At 41.9% G+C, this 18,822-nt stretch overlaps 1 protein-coding gene across 2 annotated transcripts in view; it reads right to left on the bottom strand.

Annotated features, from left to right (window-relative positions):
- The window catches only part of LOC110530144 (calsyntenin-2), a 276,314-nt gene that overhangs the window by 78,782 nt on the left and 178,710 nt on the right, over positions 1–18,822 (bottom strand). The window lies entirely within an intron of this gene.

Consider the following 18,822-nt stretch of genomic DNA (forward strand, 5'->3'; position numbering starts at 1 on the left):
TTTGTAGATTCGATTAGTAATAGAGTTATAGTAATTCATAAAGTCCAGTTACAGCTTCTTTTGACAAAGTAGAAACCAAAAATATAATAATAATAACATAACCAGCCAGGTCACAGGTGAAATGATTTTCTGTATTCCTAAACAAAAGCCTCAGTGCATGAACAGCTGTAAAGGATGAATTGCATAAATAAATGACATGTTGTTATTTTTAGTTTATTAATCATACTAGTTTTTTCTTGGTAGCCAGAGCAATGCTGCTGTCCAAGTGGTCATGTGCTGAACGCATGGGCAGCACAGACATGTGGAAATAGAGCTGCTCCTCTGTCAAATAACTCATAAAATTCAAGAGGTAAGTGTCCTAGACACTGCACAATATGCTCATTCTGATACTATAGAGAACTCAACATGTTTTACCTGCATGTGACTCTGAAGGAGGATTTGATAAAGTGACGCTCCTTTCCTTGGGATCTGTCATTTACAAGATGTACCCATCTCTCCGGTGTACAACATGACAACTGATAGGCCTAATTTTGTCACAATTCAGATTCATTGTCAATTTAATCTTGTCTATAGCCTAACTCTTATTATGTGTGAAATTAGTTTAGGTATAGTTTAGGTGTAGTTTAGATGTGCAGGCTGTCTGGCATCGTTTGTTTCCTGCTCATCAAGTTGGATAGAGTCAAGGATATGTTTAGCGTTATCCTTAAGGCCTGCTGCAACACATAGCATGTTGTCACTTCCCTTACAATGCATTTGATTAGTGCTAGAGTTACAGTCAATAAAACAGTCCTGTAAATGCAATCTGTTTACAAAGTAAAAACGTAAAAGAGAACGGTATCAACCCCCCCCAAGACGCATCAAATGATTTTGCTGCCGATCAAAAGTCAGCGACACAAATTCACCATTTCACTGTTGCCTTTCGAAATGTAATCAGCCTCTTCACCTTCCTTATCATTCAAGTTAGGCCTAATTGAAATTCAGTTGTAAAGTAAGGCGCATAATTATCGCCCATTCTTCCATTTGTCACTCATTCAGTGAGGAGAGAGAGAGACGTATTAGTGCCTGGCTGGGTACCAACGTCCTCCAGCACACTGTTTGGCGGGTTAAGTCAGGAATAGGTGTGGGGGAAAAAACAGGAAAAATGGCTCTCTTATATTTTTCTGTTTGTGATTTAAAAATTCGGACAAATGAGCAGCGTAAAATACAAACATTCAGGAAAAGTCAAGAGAAGTAGCATGACATGGGCTTTTTTTTTTTTTTTTTTTTTACAAAATCAAACGTCAGTGGCCACTATTCCACTGTTAATAGGGCATTGGGCCACCATGAGCCACCAGAACAGCTTCCATGCACCTTGGCATAGATTCTACAAGTGTCTGGATGCGACACCATTCTTCCACAAGAAATTCCATAATTTGGTGTTTTGTTGATGGTGGTGGAAAACGCTGTCTCATGCGCCACTCTAGAATCTCCCATAAGTGTTCAGTTGTAAATGTCAACCTGTGACTGAGACAGACAGACACACAACCTTTATATCCCCTATGCTCCTTTGAGGCCCCTCTTCCATTGTCACTGAGATCTCTTCTTGTAGCCATGGTAGCCAAAATAATGGGCATTTTTATACATGACCCTTAGCATGATGGGATGTTAATCGCTTAATTAACTCAGGAACTACACCTTTGTGGAAGCACCTGCTTTCAATATTCTTTGTATCCCTCATTAACTCAAGCCTTTCCTTATTTTAGCAGTTACCTGTATGTGTAAATGATAATGACAGACAGACGAAGAGATTTCAGGGAAGAAGATTCCTATCGTGTCAGCAGAAGTGCACTTTGCATCTCTCTTAAACGCCACTTAGATTGCCTCTCAAAAGCACTGCCAAAAGATGTGCTCTAGTAGTCTACTATTGACTCTGAATCGTACCGTTTTGGGCCTGAACTCTTCGGTATATACAGTATCTTTTGGGAAGTGGCTGTTTTCACGGTAAATGTGAAAATATAAAGATTTGTCAGGGGATTTGATAGAGTGCCAAGGTGTTTGAGAAGTGCTGTAGGGACGAGTGGGAGTCAGCAGAAATGATTCCGAGAAAAGTCAATCAAATTGAGCTTGTTTAATATTGAACATTCTGAGTTAGAAAAGAGCATTTGCTTTTAGAATGCCAGGTGGCATCCAAGCTCACCTCTAATTGAGCCTCTGAAATATTAAAACCAAGTCGTACTCCACAGAAATGTGTTTAGCAAAGATCAGGTTATGCTGCATTGGATTGTTCTTTAAAAAAAATCTCTCCCCCTATGTCACCATCTACGGAAGACGAGAACTCAACATTTGCAGCAGGCTGTGCAAAGTTTGCATCTGTCATTCTGATATAGGACTTTGACACACAAAACTCTGAAGCTGTCTTGATTTACGTTTTGAATTCAAGTCTTGTTCTTCCTCTTTGGACTTTATTGGAAGTTTTCTGTTTAATACTTCAAAGTAATTGGTGCAGTCTTGGTGAAATAATTGGTGCAAATACTGAGCTTGCCCATCTGGTCCGGCCTAGGGTGTCTATCTAGAACAGTGACCTCGCAAAATCATCCCTATGTCCAATTCCCTCCTACTGAGAAACAGACTACTTCATCCACCATGTTAATTCTCCTACTTTTAATCAAATATCATATTAGATTCGCTCTCGTGGTGTGTGTTTTGTCTCATCGCGAAGATGGCTTTGTGTGTGTAGTGTAGTGTGTGTGTGTGTGGAGTGGGTGGGTGTGGCTGGGAGGCTGATTAAAATGCGGGTCTCTCTTGGCAGACCCCATAGGCTTAAAGTCTTGATTTCGCTCATTCTCTCGCCTCTCAGCTAGTCATCTAACACTCTCAGACGAACCCACGTCCCCTTCTTTAATTACTTGCTGGATTACGCTTCTAGTCGCTAATGACCTGCTGCTAGCGCTCACACACTCCCAAACCTGGGATCTAACACGGAGGCAGGAGGAAGAGGAAGATGATGAGGTTCAGGAGTTTGCGCCTCGCCACATTTTCGTCTAATTTAGTTGATTCTGTTGATTTGTTCTGTATTTTTTCCACTCTGTGTCTGGATAATGAGTGGCCTAATGAAGTACGGACTGCTGCTAGCAAACAGGTCAAACCTATATATATGTACATTACATTGCTATGTGAGGTAAGACACCCGACTTTGGAGGAGAATGGTTTAGAAGATAGGCTACCCCCCAACAGCCTATTAAAGGGATAGCACATGCACACACACACACACACACACACACACACACACACACACACACACACACACACACACACACACACACACACACACACACACACACACACACACACACACACACACACACACACACACACACACACACACACACACAGCCCGAAGGAAACGCCATGACTCAAACAGTCTATGACCTTATAAAATGTCTCATCTAACAAAAACATTTCTACAGCGGCTCCTCGTCGTTTCCTTTCTCACAATAACAACCCACCCTTCCTGCAGATCCCCTTCAGTCCTCCATACTATCATAAGGTATTGGCTTCACCAGAAGACCATGGGCAGTGTCTGTTGCCAGTCACGGTAGACAATGTATTAGAATCCCATTAGGCTCTTTCATTAAGATAGGGGGGACCTCCTAATTGCATTTGGGAGATAGCAAAGGCAACCGTGTGACCCGTGCCACTTATAAACAGCTCAGCAATACACACGCACACCCTAACACACACACGCACTCAAACACACACTGAGACACACGTCAATGGATGTTGGGTGTTAATTGAATCACATCAAATCGAAAGCCTTGGGATGATAGCAACTGTAGGACACGTATGATTTTAACGGAGGAATCAGGTATAGTAGTATGATACTTCAACACAAAGAACTGACATGTTTGTTTACCAAACAATTCAGGTGTGAAGACTGTGTAAAATAATGGGAATAAAAAAAAGAGGTCATTATGTGTGTTTACCGTTTATTGGAATCTGTTTTAGCCTATCGGATCACTTGAATGACAAAGACACAGAGCAAAACAAAATTATTGGAAATTACAAACTGTTTTGATGATTAAGACTTGTCCGAGTTTCGCCGGGGCCTGAGCCAGTTCCAATCTCTGTGAGTGTCCCAATGGACCACAGAGAAGGAGTTAGTGGGTGTGAATCAGGTGCTGAAAGAGAGAGAGAGAGAGAGAGAGAGAGAGAGGGTGAAAGAGAGAGAGAGAGAGAGAGAGAGAGAGAGAGAGAGAGAGAGAGAAAGAAAGAAAGAAAGAAAGAGAGCGGGATAGAGAGAGGGGGGATAGAGAAAGAAAGAAAGAAAGAAAGAAAGAAAGAAAGAAAGAAAGAAAGAAAGAAAGAAAGAAAGAAAGAAAGAAAGAATGAAAGAGGGATAGAGAGGGGGGGTAGAGAGAGAGAGAGCCTGAGCCCTGGGTACCTAGCTCGTTGATTTACAGCATGAAGAGAGGGAAAATCAGGGAGCGTGAGAGAGAGGGAAAGAAAGTTGGAGGGATTAAGAGAGAAATTAATAAATATATAATATCTATACATACAGTGCCTTGCGAAAGTATTCGGCCCCCTTGAACTTTGCGACCTTTTGCCACATTTCAGGCTTCAAACATAAAGATATAAAACTGTATTTTTTTGTGAAGAATCAACAACAAGTGGGACACAATCATGATGTGGAACGACATTTATTAGATATTTCAAACTTTTTTAACAAATCAAAAACTGAAAAATTGGGCGTGCAAAATTATTCAGCCCCCTTAAGTTAATACTTTGTAGCGCCACCTTTTGCTGCGATTACAGCTGTAAGTCGCTTGGGGTATGTCTCGATCAGTTTTGCACATCGAGATACTGAAATTTTTTCCCATTCCTCCTTGCAAAACAGCTCGAGCTCAGTGAGGTTGGATGGAGAGCATTTGTGAACAGCAGTTTTCAGTTCTTTCCACAGATTCTCCATTGGATTCAGGTCTGGACTTTGACTTGGCCATTCTAACACCTGGATATGTTTATTATTGAACCATTCCATTGTAGATTTTGCTTTATGTTTTGGATCATTGTCTTGTTGGAAGACAAATCTCCGTCCCAGTCTCAGGTCTTTTGCAGACTCCATCAGGTTTTCTTCCAGAATGGTCCTGTATTTGGCTCCATCCATCTTCCCATCAATTTGAACCATATTCCCTGTCCCTGCTGAAGAAAAGCAGGCCCAAACCATGATGCTGCCACCACCATGTTTGACAGTGGGGATGGTGTGTTCAGCTGTGTTGCTTTTACGCCAAACATAACGTTTTGCATTGTTGCCAAAAAGTTAAATTTTGGTTTCATCTGACCAGAGCACCTTCTTCCACATGTTTGGTGTGTCTCCCAGGTGGCTTGTGGCAAACTTTAAATGACACTTTTTATGGATATCTTTAATAAATGGCTTTCTTCTTGCCACTCTTCCATAAAGGCCAGATTTGTGCAATATACGACTGATTGTTGTCCTATGGACAGAGTCTCCCACCTCAGCTGTAGATCTCTGCAGTTCATCCAGAGTGATCATGGGCCTCTTGGCTGCATCTCTGATCAGTCTTCTCCTTGTATGAGCTGAAAGTTTAGAGGGACGGCCAGGTCTTGGTAGATTTGCAGTGGTCTGATACTCCTTCCATTTCAATATTATCGCTTGCACAGTGTTCCTTGGGATGTTTAAAGCTTGGGAAATCTTTTTGTATCCAAATCCGGCTTTAAACTTCTTCACAACAGTATCTCGGACCTGCCTGGTGTGTTCCTTGTTCTTCATGATGCTCTCTGTGTTTTTAACGGACCTCTGAGACTATCACAGTGCAGGTGCATTTATACGGAGATTTGATTACACACAGGTGGATTGTATTTATCATCATTAGTCATTTAGGTCAACATTGGATCATTCAGAGATCCTCACTGAACTTCTGGAGAGAGTTTGCTGCACTGAAAGTAAAGGGGCTGAATAAATTTGCACGCCCAATTTTTCAGTTTTTGATTTGTTAAAAAAGTTTGAAAGATCCAATAAATGTTGTTCCACTTCATGATTGTGTCCCACTTGTTGTTGATTCTTCACAAAAAAATACAGTTTTATATCTTTATGTTTGAAGCCTGAAATGTGGCAAAAGGTCGCAAAGTTCAAGGGGGCCGAATACTTTCGCAAGGCACTGTATATATGGACATATACACTGCTCAAAAAAATAAAGGGAACACTAAAATAACACATCCTAGATCTGAATGAATGAAATATTCTTATTAAATACTTTTTTCTTTACATAGTTGAATGTGCTGACAACAACATCACACAAAAATGATCAATGGAAATCAAATTTATCAACCCATGGAGGTCTGGATTTGGAGTCACACTCAAAACTAAAGTGGAAACCACACTACAGGCTGATCCAACTTTGATGTAATGTCCTTAAAACAAGTCAAAATGAGGCTCAGTAGTGTGTGTGGCCTCCACGTGCCTGTATGACCTCCCTACAATGCCTGGGCATGCTCCTGATGAGGTGGAAGATGGTCTCCTGAGGGATCTCCTCCCAGACCTGGACTAAAGCATCCGACAACTCCTGGACAGTCTGTGGTGCAACGTGGCGTTGGTGGATGGAGCGAGACATGATGTCCCAGATGTGCTCAATTGGATTCAGGTCTGGGGAACGGGCGGGCCAGTCCATTGCAACAATGCCTTCCTCTTGTAGGAACTGCTGACACACTCCAGCCAATTGAGTTTGAGCATTGTCTTGCATTAGGAGGAACCCAGGGCCAACCGCACCAGCATATGGTCTCACAAGGGGTCTGAGGATCTCATATCAGTACCTAATGGCAGTCAGGCTACCTCTGGCGAGCACATGGAGGGCTGTGCAGGCAGCAGAACGTTCTCCACGGCGTCTCCAGACTCTGTCACGTCTGTCACGTGCTCAGTGTGAACCTGTTTTCATCTGTGAATAGCACAGGGCGCCAGTGGCGAATTTGCCAATCTGGGTGTTCTCTGGCAAATGCCAAACGCCTTGCACGGTGGGCTGTAAGCACAACCCCCACCTGTGGACATCGGCCCCTCATATCACCCTCATGGAGTCTGTTTCTGACCGTTTGAGCAGACACATGCACATTTGTGGCCTTCTGGAGGTCATTTTGCAGGGCTCTGGCAGTGCTCCTCCTGCTCCTCCTTGCACAAAGGCGGAGGTAGCGGTCCTGCTGCTGGGTTGTTGCCCTCCTACGGCCTCCTCCACGTCTCCTGATGTACTGGCCTGTCTCCTGGTAGCGCCTCCATGCTCTGGACACTACGCTGACAGACACAGCAAACCTTCTTGCCACATCTCGCATTGATGTGCCATCCTGGATGAGCTGCACTACCTGGGCCACTTGTGTGGGTTGTAGACTCCGTCTCATGCTACCACTAGAGTGAAAGCACCGCCAGCATTCAAAAGTGACCAAAACATCAGCCAGGAAGCATAGGAACTGAGAAGTGGTCTGGTCACCACTTGCAGAACCACTCCTTTATTGGGGGTGTCTTGCTAAATGCCTATCATTTCCACCTGTTGTCTATTCCATTTGCACAACAGCATGTGAAATGTATTGTCAATCATTGTTGCTTCCTAAGTGGACAGTTTGATTTTACAGAAATGTGATTGACTTGGAGTTACATTGTGTTGTTTAAGTGTTCCCTTTATTTTTTTGAGCAGTGTATATATATATATATATATATATATATATATATAGTACCAGTCAAAGGTTTGGACTCATTCAAGGGTTTTTCTTTATTTGTACTATTTTATACACATATAATAATAGTGAAGACATCAAAACTATGAAATAACACATATGGAATTATGTAGTAACCAAAAACGTTTTAAACAAATCAAAATATATTTTATATTTGAGAATTTTCAAACCCTTTGCCTTGATGACAGATTTGCACACTCTTGGCATTCTCTCAACCAGCTTCATGAGGTAGTCACCTGGAATGTATTTCCAATAACAGGTCTGCCTTGTTAAAAGTTCATTTGTGGAATTTCTTAATCCGTTTGAGCCAATCAGTTGTGTTGTGACAAGGTAGGGTTGGTATACAGAAGATAGCCCACTTTGTAAAATACCAAGTCCATATTATGGCAAGAACAGCTCAAATAAGCAAAGAGAAACGACAGTCCATCATTACTTTAAGACATGAAGATCAGTCAATACGGAACATTTCAAGAGCGTAGAAAGTTTCTTCAAGTGCAGTCGCAAAAACCATCAAGCGCTATGATGAAACTGGCTCTCATGAGGACTGCCACAGGAAAGGAAGACCCAGAGTTACCTCTGCTGCAGAGGATGAGTTCATTAGTTAACTGCACCTCAGATTGCAGCCCAAATAAATGCTTCACATATTCAAGTAACAGGCACATCTCAACACAACTGTTCAGAGGATTCTGCGTGAATCATGACTTCATGGTCGAATTGCTACAAAGAAACCACTACTAAAGGATACTAATAAGAAGAAGAAACTTGCTTGGGTCAAGAAACATGAACAATGGACATTAAACCGGTGGAAATCTGTCATTTGTCTGATTAGTCCAAATTTGAGATTTTTGTTTGCAACCGCCGTGTCTTTGTGAGACGCAGAGTAGGTGAATGGATGATCTACGCTTGTGTGGTTCCCACCATGAAGCATGGAGGAGGAGGTGTAATGGTGTGGGAGTGCTTTGCTGGTGACACTGTCAGTGATTTATTTAGAATTCAAGGCACACTTAACCAGCATGGCTACCAAAGCATTCAGCAGCGATACGCCATCCCATACGGTTTGAACTTAGTGGGACTATCATTGGTTTTTCAACACGACAATGACTCAACACACCTCCAAGCTGCGTAAAGGCTATTTGACAAAGAAAGAGAGTGATGGAGTGCTGCATCAAATGACATGGCCTCCACAATCACCCGATCTCAACACAATTGAGATGGTTTGGGATGAGTTGGACCGCAGAGTGAAGGAAAAGCAATCAACAAGTGCTCAGCATATGTTGGAACTCCTTCAAGACTGTTGGAATGTCATTCCTCATGAAGCTGGTTGAGAGAATGCCAAGAGTGTGCAAAGCTGTCATCAAGGCAAAGGGTGGCTACTTTGAAGAATCTAAAATCTATAAACTATTTTTTGGTTACTACATATTTTATTTTATAGTTTTGATGTCTTCACTGTTATTCTACAGTGTAGAAAATAGTACAAATATAGAAAACTCGTGAATGAGTAGGTGTGTCCAAACTTTTGACTGGTACTGTATATGGAGAGAGAGAGAGAGCGAGAGGGAAGGAGAGCTAATGCAGCTATAAATAGCTCTACCGGGCATGCCTCCCCTGAGTCTGTCCCCCTGTTTGCCTCTCCTCCTCCCTCTCTGGATGACCTCTGGTCAGGGGGCATCAATTATTTAGCTGTCAAAGTTGGCATCCAGGTGCTCCGCTCATCTCATCTCATCCCTTCCCGTCCCCCCTCCCTCTCTACCCTCTGCGTTCTACATTCCTCTCCTCTCTCTGCATCCTCCTCTCTAATCATCTACTTACTTTCTTTTCTCTTTTCTTCTCTACACCCTCCTCTGCCCTTTCTTTCTCTCTACCTCCTTCCCTTCCCATCTCCTCTCTACCTCCTTCATTCCACATCTCCTCTCTACCTCCTTCATTCCACATCTCCTCTCCACTTCCTTCCACTTCCTTCCGTCCTCATCTCCTCTCTACCTCTTCCCCATCTCCTCTACCTCCTTCCCTCCCCATCCCCTCTCTACCTCCTTCCATTCCCATCTCTTCTCTACCTAATCTCTGTCTCTTTTTGCCTGTTCTCTCATCTCCCTCCTCTCTCCATCTCCGCCCCAACTGAACCTGCTGCCCCCCACAGCCGCTTGGTTTCCTCTTGGCGGCTACACATTGACAGCTCCCGCATCTCCGGGGGTCACAGTGTCACCGAGACAGGGTTTCCTGAACGCCAGGAGCCCCTCGCTCAGGGATGCGCATTAGCCGGGACTTGGTACCTCTGCTGAGCAGAGGTACAAAGCCAACAGCGATTAGATTAGAACAGAGGCAGAGACAGAATGTGAGCACTGAGGTTTTGAGTCTCTCATGACAGCAGTGCCATGTACAGTGTACGCCTGTGTAGGTTTAGGTTTGTGTAATTTACTGTGACTTGGGTTGATACAATTGTGGAATGGCTGTCCCTTATGAGTATCCATGGTTGCCTTTGACAAAACAGATTTCAGCAATCATGCTGAGAGATGACCACTGGTACACTGAATGCAATAACCTATATTTAACATTGAGGTATAGACTACGTACCTATTGTTGTCACCTTGCACATCAATGACCACGTTTACGTGCGCACAGTATTCTCGGGATAAGCTGTTTACATGCAACATTTATATCCCCCTCACGAGTATCCCTGTATCCACAAATAAAAAGGTATATTCCTCCTTTACATTCTATGGGTTAAATGGAATAGTAAGTGAAATACGGACACTGACTGTAGGCCTGTAACCTCTCACATGTAGCGTGATACAGCACTTTACTTTTTACACATTGTGTTATGTACTTTTTACACATTGTGTTATGTACTTTTTACACATTGTGTTATGTACTTTTTACACATTGTGTTATGTACTTTTTACACATTGTGTTATGTACTTTTTACACATTGTGTTATGTACTTTTTACACATTGTGTTATGTACTTTTTACACATTGTGTTATGTACTTTTTACACATGGACAGTATTGTCCTTTTATGTCAACGATCCACACATAATACACTGTAATGTCAAAGTGGAAGAGAATCTATATGAATAAAAAAATACATATGAAAAAGAACACACTAATATATCGTGATTACATAAGTATTTCAACCCGAGTCAATACATGCTAGAAACACCTTTGGCAACGATTACAGCTGTGAGTGTTTTGGGGTAAATACCAAAGAGCTTTGCATCACTATTTGCCCAATATTATTTTTTTTCAATTCTTCAAACTCAGTCAAGTTGGTTGTTGATCATTGCTAGACAGCCATTTTCAAATCTTGCCATAGATTCTCAAGCCAATTTAAGTCAAATCTGTAACTAGGTCACTCAAGAACATTCAATGTCGTCTTGGTAAGCAACTCTAGTGTATATTTTACCTTGGCTTTTAGGTTATTGTCCTGCTGAAAGGTGAATTTGTCTCCCAGTGTTGAAAAGCAGACTGAACCAGGTTTTCCTCTAGGATTTTGCCTGTGCTTAGCTCTATTCCATTCATTTTTGTCCTAAATAACTCCCTAGTCCTTGATGATGATAAGCATAGCCATAACATGATGCTGCCACCAACATGCTTGAAAATATTAAGAGTGGTACTCAGTGATGCATTATGTTGGATTTGCCCCAAACATAACACTTTGTATTTAGGTTAAAAAAAAGTGCATTTCGTTGCAGTATTACTAGTATTTGGTGCCTTTTTGCAAAGAAGATGCATGTTATAGAACATTTTATTCTGTACAGGCTTCTTTCTTTTCACTATCATTTGATGGGTCCTCAGTTTTCTCATATCACATCCATTAACTATTAAAATCACCTTTGGCCTCTTGGTGAAATCCCTGAATGGTTTCCTTCCTCTCCGGCAACTGAGTTAGGAAGGACGCCAATATCTTTGTAGTGACTAGGTGTATTGATACACCCTCCAAAGCGCAACTGATAACTTCACCATGCTCAACGGAGTATTCATTGTATGCTTTTTTTATTTGTACTAATCCAGCAATATGTCAAATCAAATCAAATTGTATTAGTCACATGCGCCGAATACAACAGGTGTAGACCTTACAGTGAAATGCTTACTTACGAGCCCCTAACCAACAGTATAGTTTAAAAAAAATACATATAAGAATAAGAGATAAAAGTAACAAAGTAATTAAAGAGCAACAGTAAAAAAATAACAATATATTCGGGGGGGTGCCGGTACAGAGTCAATGTGTGGTGGCACCGGTTAGTTGAGGTAGTATGTACATGTAGGTATAGTTATTAAAGTGACTATGCATATATGACAACAGAGAGTGGCAGTGGTGTGGAGGGAGCAGGGCGGACAACGTAAATAGTCTGGGTAGCCATTTTGACTAGCTGTTCAGGAGTCTTATGGCTTTCAGGGTAGAAGCTGTATAAAAGCCGATTGTACCTAGACTTGTAGCTCTGGTACCGCTTTCCGTGCGGTAGCAGAGAGAACAGTCTATGACTAGGGTGGCTGGAGTATTTCACAATTTTTAGGGCCAATGTCAAATCTTTTCAGTCTCCTGAGGGGGAATAGGTTTTGTCGTGCCCGACTGTCTTGGTGTGTCTTGGTCTTCACGACTGTCTTGGACCATGTTAGTTTGTTGGTGATGTGGACACCAAGGAACATGAAGCTTTCAACCTGCTCCACTGCAGCTCCGTCGATGAGAATGGGGGCGTGCTCGGTTCTCCTTTTTCCTGTCATCCACAATCATCTCCTTTGTCTTGATCACGTTGAGGGAGAGGTTGTCCTGGCACCACACGGCCAGGTCTCTGGCCTACCACTGTTGTGTCAGCAAATGTAATGATGGTGTAGGAGTCGTGCCTTGCCGTGTAGTCATGAGTGAACAGGGAGTACAGGAGGTGGCTGAGCACGCACCCCTGAGGGACCCCTGTGTTGAGGATCAGCGTACATTCTCACATCACACAAAGGTGTTCCTTTTGTCCAGGTGGGAAAGGGCAGTGTGGAGTACAATAGAGATTACATCATCTGTGTATCTGTTGAGGCGGTATGCAAATTGGAGTGGGTGTAGGGTCTCTGGGATGATGGTGTTGATGTGAGCCATGACCAGCCTTTCAAAGCACTTTAAGTCTATGGGTCGGTAGTCATTTAGGCAGGTTACCTATCTATGGTGGTCTGCTTAAAACATGTTGGTATTACTGACTCGGACAGGGAGAGGTTGAAAATGTCACTTGCTAGTTGGTCAGCGCATGCTCGCAGTACACTTCCTGGTAATCTATCTGGCCCTGCGGCCTTGTGAATGTTGACCTGTCTAAAGGTCTTACTCACATCGACAGCGGAGAGCATGATCACACAGTCTTCCGGTACAGCTGGTACTCTCGTGCATGTTTCAGTGTTGTTTGCCTCGAAGCGAGCATAGAAGTAGTTTAGCTCGTCTGGAAGGGTTGTGTCACTGGGCAGCTCTCGGCTGTGTTTCCATTTGTAGTCTTTAACGGTTTGCAAGCCCTGCCACGTACGACGAGCGTCAGAGCCGGTGTAGTACGACTCGATCTTAATCCTGTATTGACGCTTTGCCTGTTTGATGGTTCGTAGGAGGGCATGGGGGATTTCTTATAAACTTCCGGGTTAGAGTCCTGCTCCTTGAAATTGGCAGCTCTAGCCTTTAGCTCAGTGCGGATGCTGCCTGTAATCCATGGCTTCTGGTTGGGGTATGTACGTACGGTCACTGTGGAGGCGACTTATTGATGAAGCCAATGACAGATGTGGTGTACTCCTCAAAGCCATTGGAGGAATCCTGGAACATATTCCAGTCTGTGCTAGCAAAACAGTCCTGTAGCTTAGCATCTGCTTCATCTGACCACTTTTTATTGATCTATTCACTGGTGCTTCCAGCTTTAATCTTTGCTTGTAAGCAGGAATCAGGAGGATGGAATTATGGTCAGATTTGCCAAATGGAGGGCGAGGGAGAGCTTTGTATGTGTCTCTGTGTGTGGAGTATAGGTGGTCCAGAGGTCTTTTCCCCAAGGTTGCACATTTAACATGCTGATAGAAATTTGGTAAAACTGATAGAAGTTTCCCTGCATTAAAGTCCCTGACTACTAGGAGCGCCGCCTCTGAGTGAGCATTTTCTTGTTTGCTTATGGCAGAATACAGCTCATTCAATGCCTTCTTAGTGCCAACCTCTGACTGATGTGGTATGTAAACAGCTACGAAGAATGCAGATGAGAACTCTCTCGGTAGGTAGTGTGGTCTGCAGCTTATCATGATATACTCAACCTCAGGCGAGCAATAGCTCGAGACTTCCTTAGATATAGTGCACCAGCTGTTATTTACAAAAATATATAGTCCGCCGCCCCTTGACTTACCAGACGCTGCTGTTCTATCCTGCCGGTACATTGTATAACCAGCCAGCTGTATGTTGATATTGTCGTCATTCAGCCACGACTCCGTGAAGCATGAGATGTTACAGTTTTTAATGTCCCATGGTAGCTTAATCTTCCCCATAACCTGTCGACTTTATTGTCCAAAGATTGCATGTTTGCTAGCAGAATTGAGGGAAGTGGGGGTTTATTTGATCGCCTTCGAATTCTCAGAAGGAAGCCCGCTCTCCAGCCTCTTTTTCTCCGCCTCCTCTTCACCCAGATCACGGGGGTCGGGCCGGTTCCCGAGGGAGCCGTATATCCTCCGCCTTGGGCTCATCAGAGTCGTGAAAGAAGAAAAAGGATTATGCTAGTCCGTGGTAGCGGCAACATTATGTACAAAATGAGTAAAAAAAAAAAAGTTACAATCAACGCAGATAAACGAACAAAAAAACGCAATCGGTTGCGAGCACGTAAAACGTCCGCCTCCTTCTCCGGCCCTTCTTTGTGAGGCATTGGGAAACATCCCCGGTCTTTGTGGTTGTATCAGTGCATGAAATTCACTTCTCGACTGAGGGAACGTACAGATCATTTGATGTGTGTTGTGCATAGATGGGGTAGTCATTCAAAAAGCATGTTAAACTCTATTATTGCACACCGAGTAAGTCCACTCAAGGTATTATGTGACTTGTTAAGCAAATGTTTTACTCATACATTTATTTAGGCTTGCCATAACTAACTACTTATTGACTGAACACATATCAACTTAAAAAAATATATATCCACTTTGACATTATGGGGTATTGTGTCTAGATCAGTGACACAAAATCTCAATTGAATCCATTTGAAATTCAGACTGTAACACAACAAAATGTGTAAAAAGTCAAGGGGTGTGACTACGTATTTTCTGCAGAAACTGTATATAATGAACTATTGCAGAATTATGCATTTCTTGCACTAAAATTATAATTTTGTCTCAGGAACAGCAGTGGAGAAATATGATTTATTTCTTTCATCATCTCTTGAGAAAATGTGAATGCACATGGAGGATTATGGGTTATCTTGGACACTTATGCAAGCGGACAGTATTTCAGCCACATAAAATATGCTCCCAAGACCAACTGAAAGTCTTATCAGAAAGGTGTTTAATTGTTTTCTCAGCTTTTAATTTCCTTTGAACCGGTCAAACTGTTGACATTTGGACATGTTGCCCCTTACTAATCTTTCCACTGTTTTGGAGTTATTGCGTTTTCTCCCTGGTCTCTAAATGAAACAGACAACTTTACCAGTGTTAACTAGATTATTAATGCATTCATTCTATCGATTTAAGACATTTTTCTGGTAAGCACTACTTTGTTTAGTCTTCTGGGGCAACAAGTTATGACAGAATAGAAGCTGCTATAGTTGAAAAACAAATAGCCTACCAAATGTCGGATTTTATAATATGACCTACCAAATTATAAGCAGAGTGTCACGTCCTGACCTTAGTTCCTTTTTTATGTCTCTATTTTAGTTTGGTCAGGGCGTGAGTTGGGGTGGGCCTGGTATGGTTCCCAATCAGAGGCAGCTGTCAATCATTGTCTCTGATTGAGAACCATACTTAGGCAGCCTGTTTTCCCACTATGGTTTGTGGGCAGTTGTTTTCTGTGTCTGTTTTTCACCATACAGAACTGTTTTGATTTTCATAGTTTCACTTTGGTTATTTTGTAGTCAGTGTTCAGTTATATTTCATTAAAATGGACACTTACCACGCTGCGTTTTGGTCCAATCTTTCCTACTCCTCATCAGATGAAGAAGATCGTTACACAGAGTCTTGTCTAAATTATGGGTGAAAGTAGTCAGTAAGCTCTACGGTCCAGCACGGCGTATCAGCAAAATGTATTATTATGGAAATATTATGGTGGGTCGAACTGCACAGGTAAACTCTTTTTTTAAAGTGATTTGTTTGACAATCAGATGAAAACATCATCACACAACACCCATGACATGCGAAACTGAGCCTGTGCATACCGCAAAAGCAACAGTGAATGGGACCAAGTGTTTACATGCCACAGTATCCTATCTAAGATCATTATATCCCAAGCATCTTTTCCAGGTTCCTCATAACTGGAATTCAAGCTTTTTCGGGTTATTGTAAATGGGATATGATGTCAACTCAAAAACAGAATACTTGAGTAATCCTGAATAATAATGGGAATATGGTGTGGATGTAAACGTGGTCAGAGAACACTGAAACAAATGCATCGCTCACACCCCGAATCCTTTATTCATTCAATCATCTTGTTGTCCCCAACGAGGAAATTAGGGAAGGGACTGTGGATCCGTTAGTATGTTCGTATGTTAGTCACACAGGATTTCTCAGAAAGCACTGGCTCAATTTTGACGAAAGTTGGGTGAATGATGCGTCTTGCAATTTAAGATCCGGCATTTACTAAATGACACTGATTGGCCCAAGGTGAGTCATTGTAATTAAAAACTTATTTTGGATCAGTGGGACGCTACAACATCCGGTGAAATTGCAGAGCACCAAATTCAAATAAAATTACTTTAAATATTAAACTTTCATAAAATCACAAGTGCAATACACCAAAATAAATCTAAACTTGTTTTTAATCCAGCCGCCGTGTCAGATTTCAAAAAGGCTTTATGGCGAAAGCAAACCATGTGATTATCTGAGGACAGCGCCCCGCATACCAAAACATGAAAAACATATTTCAACCAGGCAGGTGTGACACAAAAGTCAGAAATAACGATATAATTCATGCCTTACCTTTGAATATTTTCTTCTGTTGACACTCCAAAATGTCCCAGAAACATCACAAATGGTCCTTTTGTTCGATAAATTCCTTCTTTTTATCCCCAAAATGTCAATTTATTTGGCGCGTTTGATTCAGAAATACACCGTTTCCAACTCGCCCAACATGACTACAAATGATCTAATAAGTTACCTGTAAACTTAGTCCAAACATTTCAAACAACTTTCCTAATCCAACCTTAGAAATCCTAAAACATAAATAAATCGATCAAATTTAAGATGGAATATACTGTGTTCAATAGCGGATAAAAACAACGTGGAGTGAGCTCCAGTTCACGCACGCCAAACTGAAGAGTCCACTTGGCTTGACACTCACAATGAACAGCCCTACTTCTTCATTTCTCAAAAGAAAAACATCAACCAATTTCTAAAGACTGTTGACATCTAGTGGAAGCCATAGGAACTGCAACCAGGTTCCTCATAAATATAGTTTCCTGTAGAAACCTAATTGAAAACACAGTGTCCTCAACATTTATTTTCCCTGGATGGTTTGTCCTCGGGGTTTCGCCTGCCAAATAAGTTCTGTTATACTCACAGACATAATTTTAACAGTTTTAGAAACTTTAGAGTGTTTTTCTATTTACATCTACCAATTATATGCATATCCTAGCTTCTGGGCCAGAGAAACAGGCAGTTTACTTTGGGAACGCTTTTCATCCGGATGTGAAAATACTGCCCCCTATCCCAATGAAGTTAACCTCTATGGAATACCGGGACGGTTCTTGCTAATGTGTGCTAATGTGACTAGAATGACATTGCAAGTAACATCCAACTTTCCAGGACATAGACATGTCTTCTATGTGCAGAAAGTGTAAATTCTTGTTTATCTAACTGCACTGTCCAATTTACAGTAGCACAACACCACATTTTTTTATCATGACACTTGGTTTGATACATCCACATCTGAAGGTAAATAATGTACTTACATTCAGTGATCTTGCTCTGACTTGTCGTCCTGAGGGTCGCAGAGATAAAATGTATCATAGTTTTGTTTGATAAAATCCATTTTAATATTCAAATGTAGGAACTGGGTTCAAAAGTTTGAACCCCTGCTGTTTCTGGATTGTGCATTTGTAAAAAGTGCATCTGTAAAAGTTTGTGAGGGTTTTCAGAGGTTGAAGAGGTGCTTTTGCGCCTTCTTCACCACACTGTCTGTGTGGGTGGACCATTTCAGTTGGTTCGTGATGTGTTGCATGAAATGCAACTTCTGGAGAAGTGTGAATGCGATCTGTAAAATGGTTCCAGTAGGTTTAATAATCATTATATCTCTGAGCAGTAGAACAGTGAATGGACATTCCCCATTTCTCTTTATATTGGATCTTTATCCAGCTCCTGTGAAAAGTTTGTATATGCATAAAACCCTCCATATGTTGCCATGTCTGTATTACACTCCCACGGGGAGCAATTAGGGTGCCTGTAACTGTATTTAGACAGAGCCTATATAAAACAAGTTTTTAGTAGAATTTTATTCGAAATATACGCTGTCTTTTTAGATAATTTAATCTTATTGACTACAATTTACGGTAGGCCTAGCCCGTATATCAGCGTGACTGGTATGGCCTATGTTTAACAATGTTTTCTATCTTGAAGCAATGCATTTAGAACAATGTGGACTGCAAACATGTTCAACATATTTTGCAAATATTGTGCAGGCTATTTAACAAGCTAGATGATAATGGACTAACAATCAAATTGGAGTTGATGACAACGCAATGCATGAAAGACTGACCGTAAATACACAACTTGAAGCAACTACATATTTAGCAATTGGAGCACGTTCTGATTGGCCAGTGAGGGGCCTTGAAACACCCACAACTTGTTTATTCATAAAACCAAGGCCTTTCGCGCCACCGCCTGAAACTGCGCCCATAATTATGGTTTTGAAAATAGCAACAATATTAATGACACACCCGGAACCTGAAGTGCTTCTGCCAGCGGATAGGTTTACCATTGCGTTACGT

Source organism: Oncorhynchus mykiss, chromosome 8 (assembly GCF_013265735.2).
Source record: "Oncorhynchus mykiss isolate Arlee chromosome 8, USDA_OmykA_1.1, whole genome shotgun sequence".
Lineage (NCBI taxonomy): Eukaryota > Metazoa > Chordata > Actinopteri > Salmoniformes > Salmonidae > Oncorhynchus > Oncorhynchus mykiss.